Raw genomic sequence first — 9,221 nt, 5'->3', positions numbered from 1 at the left:
AGTTTTATATAATTTAACCCAAAACCAAGTAATAAAATGTAATCTTGGGTAATAAGCCCAAATTAAACCCAGTACTTTATTTATTCAAACATCTATAAAACAAATCCATTTCTAGATTTGGTTCTGTAAGAAAGCTAACTTTGAAGTGTCTTCTGGAAAATTTAGCTCTATATGATGCCATAAATAAATGATGCCATAGATAAATGAGTAAAAATTACATTGGCTTTGAATGTTGAATTCAGTGCAATGATCTCTGTAAAGGACAACAAATGATGATGAAGGTGTCAAATTGGAGTAAATATTTTATTTTTTCATAAAGATATCATTCTTTTTTAGTATAGTTTGTAAGGTTTGTGGCATTTTTTTTCAATTAGACCAACTAAAAACTGATTATCATTCTCTGAATGAATAAGTCATGCATCAAACTATTGAAAGTGACTTACTTTGTTATAGCAACTGGAAATGGACTGTGTATGTGTGTATATGCACGTGCATGTGCATGTATATATGTGCACATTCATGTGTGTATATGCACATGTATGTGTTTAAGATGTGGATTAACTAGATATATTCTTAATAGGAGCTAATAGTGAAGTAAAGAGAATCTCTCAACCTTGATAATCATCCTCTAAAACAGCTGGTTTTCTTTTGTTTTTGTTTTTGTCTGTTTGCTTGTTTGTGCCAGTCTTCAGGCTTAAACTCAGGGTGTGGGCAGTATCCTTAAACTCTGTTTACTCAATGCTAGTGCTTTGCCACCTTCAGCCACAGATCTTCTTCCAGATTTTTCGTGATTAAGTGGAGATAAGTGTCATAATATCTTTCTTACCTTGGCTGGTTTTGAACCACAATCCTCCGGCCTCAGACTCCTGAGAAGCTAAAATGGCTGCTGTGAGCCACCAGCTACTGGGTTAAACATGGCTTCTTAAACCTAATAAAGATCACCTGCCAACATGCTGAAATGCAGATTCACATTCAGTACATCTCAAGTGGTTTCTAATTTTGTATTTGCAAAATTTTGTATTTGTTTTCAGTGTTGTTGATGATATTGTTGAATTCTGGAAAGGTCTGAATAAGAAAGAAAATAATATTATTACCATATTCAGTTGAATTTTTTTTATTTTGTTAAGCAGAATTTAGTTTGTAAAGAGCCTCATATATATATAATATAAAACTTTATTTCCATTGATGTGTGACTTTATGAAACTTTGTTGCTTTTATTACCACCTGCTGATGACACTTAGATGCAATATGGAAATGTTCTTGGGCAAAGCTCTCCTGATCAAATGCTGAGAGTTGGGCGATAGGACCATACTGGGTAGTCAGCTCTGAACTTCATTACACAGTCTCTGCAGTAAGTGCATTTTCCAGAACTCCTTCCCTCTCTAGATCCCTAACCATATGGTGAATGAGGGCTTTATTTAGGATTCAAAGTTGTAGAATGACTGAGTCATATTCAACACTAACAGAGCAGAGAACAGAGTTGAGGGATGCAGGCAACTGAGCTCTTTATACAAGTTTATATGAACAAACATACAACTTGTTGTTAATATGTACATTGTTGTAAACTTCTTATCATAAGTACTTTCACAAGTTATATCTAAGTCTTTTTTAATACCTCTGATATTTATTGATGTTGGTGTATCTCTTGCAAATTAATTGTTTCTGATAGAAGGTTCCTTGGAAGATCTTACTCTACTTCATTGATTCACATGTTCCTATTATCCCTGTATTTTCTTTATAATTTTTCTAAATAGTTTAGTTATGTAGTCAGTTTTGATAAAAATTCATCTCTCTGTGTGCATATTTGACATGAATTCAGTCAGTGTTTCAACAATGATGGTGTGTAAAAAATTCCAAACCCAGGGGATCCTAACACAGAACATGAATCTTAGATCATAGAGAAGTTCATTATTGCAATGATTTGCCCAATGTAAGCAGGGTTCAACTGGAGAGTTCTGTTGCAGGTCACTGGACTTGTCTCCATTGTGTGGATGTGTGGATGTGTTTGATCTGGAACAGACACCAAAGAAACATTGAACACGTAAGATCATGAACACTATCTTGAGGTCAAGATATAGAAACACATGTATGTCCATGTATCTGCAGAAGAGAAATACAAATTTGAAATCATTATTTCTCAATAGTTCATCAAGTTAATAAGAACTAATCATTCCATTAGACTTTCAAGTTATTGCATCTTACAAATAGTAAATAATTATGAACTAAACTTCAACATCAAAGAAGAAAAATTAGTTGTTATTACTTACACAAAAATGTTGTTGTTGCCAACAACTTTTCATAAGAGATATCATTTACCAAGGTAAGTTCTTCTAAATCATGAATTTCAAATGATTGCAGAACAAGTGTAACTTTGATAAAAGGCAGAGCATCATTCCGTAGACTAAGGTGGATCAGCTATTCTGCATTTGTAACAGGTACTAAGGGATGATGAGCATATGTCTCCTTTCAGGAAAAAATTAGGAAGAAATGTATATTCATATACACTGAGGTAAATGAGTGTTATATAGTTATATTCAGTATGTGTGTTTGACCATCTATGTGCTTTTCAAGAGAGGTTTTCCAATACTTGACAAATGGTGACAATGCTTAATGGAATTTCTTCTTTGTATTTACCAAATTACAATGAAGATTTGTTGCACTAATCTTAGAACCAATAAAAGTATCTGGAAATACTTCCAAGTAAGCTCCGCCCCTTCAATCAACTGTTTCTGAGATGGGAGTAGTGATGACAGCTGACTATCAGTCACCCAGCGTCAGCACCACGCTGGAAGCTCAGGGATAGTTTACCTTTTCTTTTCTGGTGACCCACAAACTTACACAATGAGGAGACTCAGTGAGAATTAGAAATCAGAAGGGTGCCTCTCTGTATGTGGGTAAGATGATTACCAGGACAGAGGTGAGAACTGAGAATACACTCTAAGGTAGTTCTGACTAGCATCCTACAGAATGCTACAAATGAGGATAAACTTTACAATAACTGTTCAAAAATGAATCAAACATATGCATTTGTTAATATATATCCTAGTGACATATTTTTCCAAAGAATGATAAAATCTGGAGTTCAGAGCATCTCAAACTTCAACCTTTAATTTCCCAGATGGATTTGAGAAAATCAGGGTGAAACAGTTTACACCATTTGATGCAGATGCACACTACATGCTGGCATAAGACAGAGTATCACCCAAATACTAGGGTGTCATTGTTTAAAATTTAGGATTATAGAGATGGATGTAAAATAAAATTAAGTTATTAATGATGCTGTCATGCTATGATTTTTTCAAATCAAGACACTAAGGCTGGCCAGACAGAGCTATGAGTGCTGTGCGTATTGAACAAGACTTAATCTTCCAATTTGGGACCTACGGGCACAATGACAGGGATTGATCACACTCTCTTAAATAGAGCCAGAGCCTGGGGCACAGAAGATGATAGATCAGTGTACAGAGTGCAGTACTGTAACTGGGGAAAGGTTAATCTAACCAAAGGACAGTGACCAAACTCTGCTAAGGGCTTGAAGGTAAAGCAGCATTTGGGGAACACATAAAGCAGAGGCAAGAAATGCACAACTGGACTTCCAGCTGGTGAACAGAAAGCACAACATTTGGATAGTTGTGAGCCAGAACCATGTGCTTGATGTGGAAGTATTTCAAGTTAATTATAAAGGAATAAAATCACAAAAGACATTTCATTCTTATATTACCTGTTAGCTATAATATTACTTAAGACACAAAGAATTTTTTTCAATAAATACTTTATGGTTAATATGAAATATCCTGGTCTCTGTGCTTCCATGATTGTTCTCCTGATCAGTGATTATAGATTGAATGAAGTCATATTGTCACTCAAACCTCATCTGCACTCGTATTTACTCATAGTTACATTGATCAAAATATGTTCCTTCTAGACAGACTGAGATGATCTGCTCTGCAGTTCCCTAGACCAGTAACCCCTAAGGGTAGCTCATGCAGCCTAAAGGGAAGTTTTAGTTCAGGGACGTATCACTGAGGGAGGCTTATGTGTATCTTGAAGGCAGTGATAAACTCCAATATCCTCAGGCTCTACCTTGCTGATTTCAGTGTGAAAACTATGCTTGATCCACTGCTAGTGAATCTGTCTGGAATCACAGAAAATCAGCTGGAAACTGTGTATATCAGGAGTTGTGGAGACCGGCCTGGCTTCTGCAGGTACCAATTCAGATAAGTGTTTCCATTGCTATGCAGTAGGCTCTGGCTAGACCTGCAGGAGATGGAGGATGGATCTCCTAGCGTGACAGGCAGGGAGACTGGAGTCTGGGTCATCACAACATCTCCACTGGATCCTGAAATTAGAATAAGACAGAAGTGCAAGGTTATTCACAACATAGACATCCTGATACTATTTGTATTTTGATATATATTGCCTGTTTTTGTATTATTGATTAATAATTAAAATATGAAAGTTTATAAATAGAGATATTTCTAAAGTATAAAGGGGTCTCTAAGAGTCACTGACTGTATTTTCATCTAACAGTCTTCATCCAAGCACTTTTTAGCTCTTTCTGGACTGTTCCTCACTCTCTTACACCTAAACTATCACTGTCCCAACATGGATAACAGGATCTACACAGATAGGGCACAACTGGGATCCTTAGATCTCACCTTTCCACCCACTCTAGTTCCTCATCTCCCTTTGCCCTTACCAGGGATCCAGAGCATTAACAGCCCCAGGAGCTGAGAGAAGGACTTCATTTTTAAGCATTAAATGAGGAGTGTTGACAGGTCAAGGCAAGTTCAGATCTTAGAAAGGAAGGTCCTCCTTAGGGAGCAATATGCAAATCTCCAGGTGAGTGCAACAGTGTGGGAAGAGCCAAGGGGAAGTTAAGTCCTGCTATTCTGAGAAAATTGATACCAAATATGCTCTGTGTTTAGGGACAACCAATAAAAACCTTGAATCCTGCAACACTGGGAAGAAGAAGGCCACTGTGAAAGTCTCAATCTGAAAGAAAGATAGGGTACACATCACTCTTATACCCTAAATCATCATCAGAGACCCAAAGAATGCAGGTCCATATCAAGGACAGTCTGTAGGAAAGGAATGGGCACAGTTCCCAGCTCTCCCAGATAGTCTAGAGAGAGACACTGTACCCAGCAGCAGCAGCAGCAGGGCTGCTCCTCAAGGAAGTGAACCAAGAATACCACAGAGTTTAGCTACATGAAGAGGCAACTTATACCCATAGTTCTAGGTAATGAGTTCAGGGATCTCAGCTACAAGTGTTAGAACCTCTATTTGCAAAGGAAATTTAGCATAAAGAATTGACAGGAAGAACAACATTTTCTGCTACTGGTAGTGATCTATATGTATTTATTTATAAGGTAAAAGGTCAATGCCTATCTTTCTGACAGAATCATAGAATTCCAGTGTAGATAGATAGATAGATAGAAATGTATATAGAAGTATATATATATATGCATATATCATATTTTCTTGATCCATTCATCTATTGAGGGGCATCTGGGTTGGTTCCATATCTTAGCTCAGGTGAATAGTGCTGCAAAGAACACAGATGTGCTTGGGACATTAATGTGGGTCTTGTTTGTGGCCATTTGAGTAAATGCCCAGAAGTGGGATTGCTGGATTATAGGGAGTTCTTTGTTTAATCTTTTGAGGAACCTCCATACTGCTTTCCAGAGTGGTTGAACCAGGTGAGGTTCCCACCAACAGAGTAAGAGCTGACCTCATCCCTGCTAACATCTATTATTATTTTTTATTGTGAAAATACCATACAGAAAGGTTACAATTACATGAGCAACGTAATGAGTGTATTTCTTATCAAACATTGTTGCCTCCTCCTTTGTTTCCCCTTTCCATCCCTTCTCATCTTCCCCCGCCCCGCCCCGCCATCCATGCCAAAGTTATAAGGTTCATTTTTCAATATAATATCTTGTACATCTTATTGTTGCAATGGATCCACCTGTACCCTGATTTAAACATTTTTTCCATTCCCCTCCACACTTGCAATTGTTTCTAACATTTATTTGTTTTCTTAATAATGGCCATTGTAACTGGGGTGTGGTGGAATCTCGATGTGGTTGTGAATTGCATCTCTCTTATGGCCAGAGATGATGAACATTTCTTCAGGTGTCTATTGGCCATTCTTATTTGCTCTCCAGAATAGACTCTTAATTCTTTAGCTCAAATATTAATGGGCTGGTTATTTCTTTGAGGATTTTTTGGAGGGGTGCTTATTGAACTTTAGTTATATTTTTGATATGAGACCTTGTCTGTATCTTTTATACACGTTTATATGACTTGAGAAGAGAAGGAGAATAACAAAATGGTGAAACAAGGACAAAGGATGACCAATGTAACAGTGATACTCACAGGACACTATGTTGGAAATGAACTTTATAACTTCGGGGTGGGTTTGTTGGATGGAGGGATAGTAGGAGATGAAGGAATGGGTAACAATATTTGACAAGAAATGTTCTCATTACCCTACTTATGTAACTGTAACCCTTCTGTGTAGTACCTTTACAACAGAATAAAATTAAATTAAAAAGGATAAAAGAAAAATGTTACAAAGTTTTACTTCAAAGTATGACAATCAATTTAATGTAGTGAGTTTTAAAACCCATTATCTTTTCTGTTAATCTTCCATACTGTATTTACACAACAAATTGCTCACAGAATTTCTTAAAACTTCCCTCTAGAGAATGAAGGGAGAAAGTGATCAAGATGTATTCCACTCTTATACTGACATGTTTTTTAACCTACTTTTTTAAACTATATAAAGACAAGTATAGGTATATAATTCTCATTATCTTAAATTAACATAAAATATTTTAATGTCTCCATTACCAATCTAAATTAACCAATCTCTGCTTATTTGTCACAGAAAATTCAGTCCCTGCTTCTTGTCTGCAAGGATTCTGCTCTGTCATGTGGCAGAACATCACATGGTAAGAAGGAACATGTGGAGAAGGAAGTTGGTGCTGATGCTCCAGAAGACCCCATGTGGTCATCTGAAGGGCTTCCTTGTGGGAAGTGATTAGATTAGATCATTGAAGGCCCTGTTTTCAGAAGGGCTATATCACCTTTCATGGAGTGAGTCAGTTCTCACAATAGTTGGTTTTTACAAACCATATATTTGGACTCCTCTAATTGTAGCTTCTTTTTATTTTTTGTTTATTTGGTCGTGTGGCTTGAACTCTGGGCCTGGGCACTGTCCCTCAGCTCTTCAGCTCAAGGGGATAAGTTCTACCACTTGAGCTACAGTGCTACTTCCGGTTTTCTGGTGGTTTATTGGAGATAAGATTCCTGCCTGGGCTGGCTTTGAACCTCGATCCTCAGATCTCAGCTTCCTGTGTAGCTAGGATTATAGGTGTGAGCCGCCAGGGCCCGACTACTACTTGTTCTCTTTACATTAACACAGCAGACAGGCCTCACCTGAGTAGAGGCAGATGAGACTACTGCATCTAGAATTTTCTGTATCTAAAACTAAGTTAAACATTATTCAGAGCTTAGGTCAGTTGACTGATAAAGGGATGTGTGTATGTGTGTGTGTGTGTGTGTGTGTTGGATATGGTTTACATAGAAATGCCCTTTAATGGGCTGATTGAGGAATAAAAAGCATCTCTCTACCCGTGATACTCCTCTCCTCTCATAAACAATATCCTAAACCTTAAGAAAACATATTCAGATTCCTTAAGAATCAGTGAGGATTCACATTTAATAGATCTAAGGTGGTTATTCATAACATGCTCTCAGGGATAGTGATGATGATTCTGAATTCTAGACATATTCTGAGTAGGAAAGAAAACAATATTTCATCCATGTTTAGTTGTGTCTGATTCCTTTGTGTCAAGAAGCAGTTTTGCTTAAGTGTCCCTAACCTATTCCATGCAAATATCTCATTTTCTGTAGACTGAGCCTTACTGAAATTCTTGCTATGGTTAAAAGTTGCTGATAAGAAGAGGCACGTGTGAACATGGTCTTGTGCAATGCCTTCCTGGATATATTCTGAGAGTTGGGCCCTGACCTCACCGGGTCTTCAGCTGTGAGCTCCTGTGATCACAGTCTCTTCAGGAAGTGCATTTTCCAGCACTCTATTACTTCTCTTTTTTACTGTGGTTATTCTGAATGAGATGAAACCTCTTCTAATCGCATATGAGTTTAGAAGCCTTAAGAGTCTCAATCCAGTCCATCTACAACTTGCAAAGAATCATGTGGACAGAGATGAGAATGTGGACAACTGAGAACTTCAGGCGTATTTCTGGTTTTGTGTTATATTTTTGTTATCTATGAGTATTACTAAAAAGGTACATTAAACCTATCAGTTTATAAATATGATGCATCTTGATCCATATTACCATTTTATCTTTCAACCCCAGTCCTCTCTATCCAACCCCTTTTTTCTATACATATTTCCATATATAAAATATTTTCAGTTAATAAATGAGAATTTATGACCCTGTAAAACTGTATAGTATATGTAAGATCCCTTTCTCATTACTCTATAGTAAATATTGATGTAATATGGGTCAGTATGTAGCTGAATCTGTTACATATTGTCTTAAATATATTCTATCTGTTCCCAAATTCTCATATTTTTATTTTTCTATGTGTGTATTTATTTGAACCTAGCCAGATTCCAAGGCTGCCTTGACCTTCTGAACTCTGAATCATACCTTGAGATCTAGTAACTGAAAAAATACATCTATGTCCAAACTTTCCAAAATTGGGTAAAACATTTTTCTTAGTTTTGTCTTTGTATTTCCTTAAGTTCTTATAATGTCATTGTTCTATTCTACTTTCAAGGGATGAGACCATGGCATTGACAATTAATAACCAATTTGATAATCACCAACAGAAAGAAATTAATTTTCTGATAATTAGATTAAAATAATGGATGTTTTGTTAACATGAGTAGAAATAAGGGTGGTTTTATTTTTGTTTTGTTTTGTTTTTGTCAATCATGGGGACTGACCTCAGGGCTTGGGCACTGTCCCTCAGCTCTTCAGGCCAACGCTGGCGCTCTACTACTGAGCCACCTTCCCAGCCCCAGAAATAAGTTTTTAAAGACATAATTAGCTGAAAATATTATATCTCTATAAGACATTGATGTTTAATGTGATGAACTAGCTTGTTAGTTCAAATGTTTAGATCATGGCACAATAGTGTACTTCAAATACAATTGTATCATGGCAATCAAAATTGTTTTT

The sequence above is a fragment of the Dipodomys ordii genome, unplaced genomic scaffold, assembly GCF_000151885.1.
Source record: "Dipodomys ordii isolate 6190 unplaced genomic scaffold, Dord_2.0 Scaffold255, whole genome shotgun sequence".
NCBI classification, from domain to species: domain Eukaryota; kingdom Metazoa; phylum Chordata; class Mammalia; order Rodentia; family Heteromyidae; genus Dipodomys; species Dipodomys ordii.
This window is presented reverse-complemented; position numbering follows the sequence as displayed.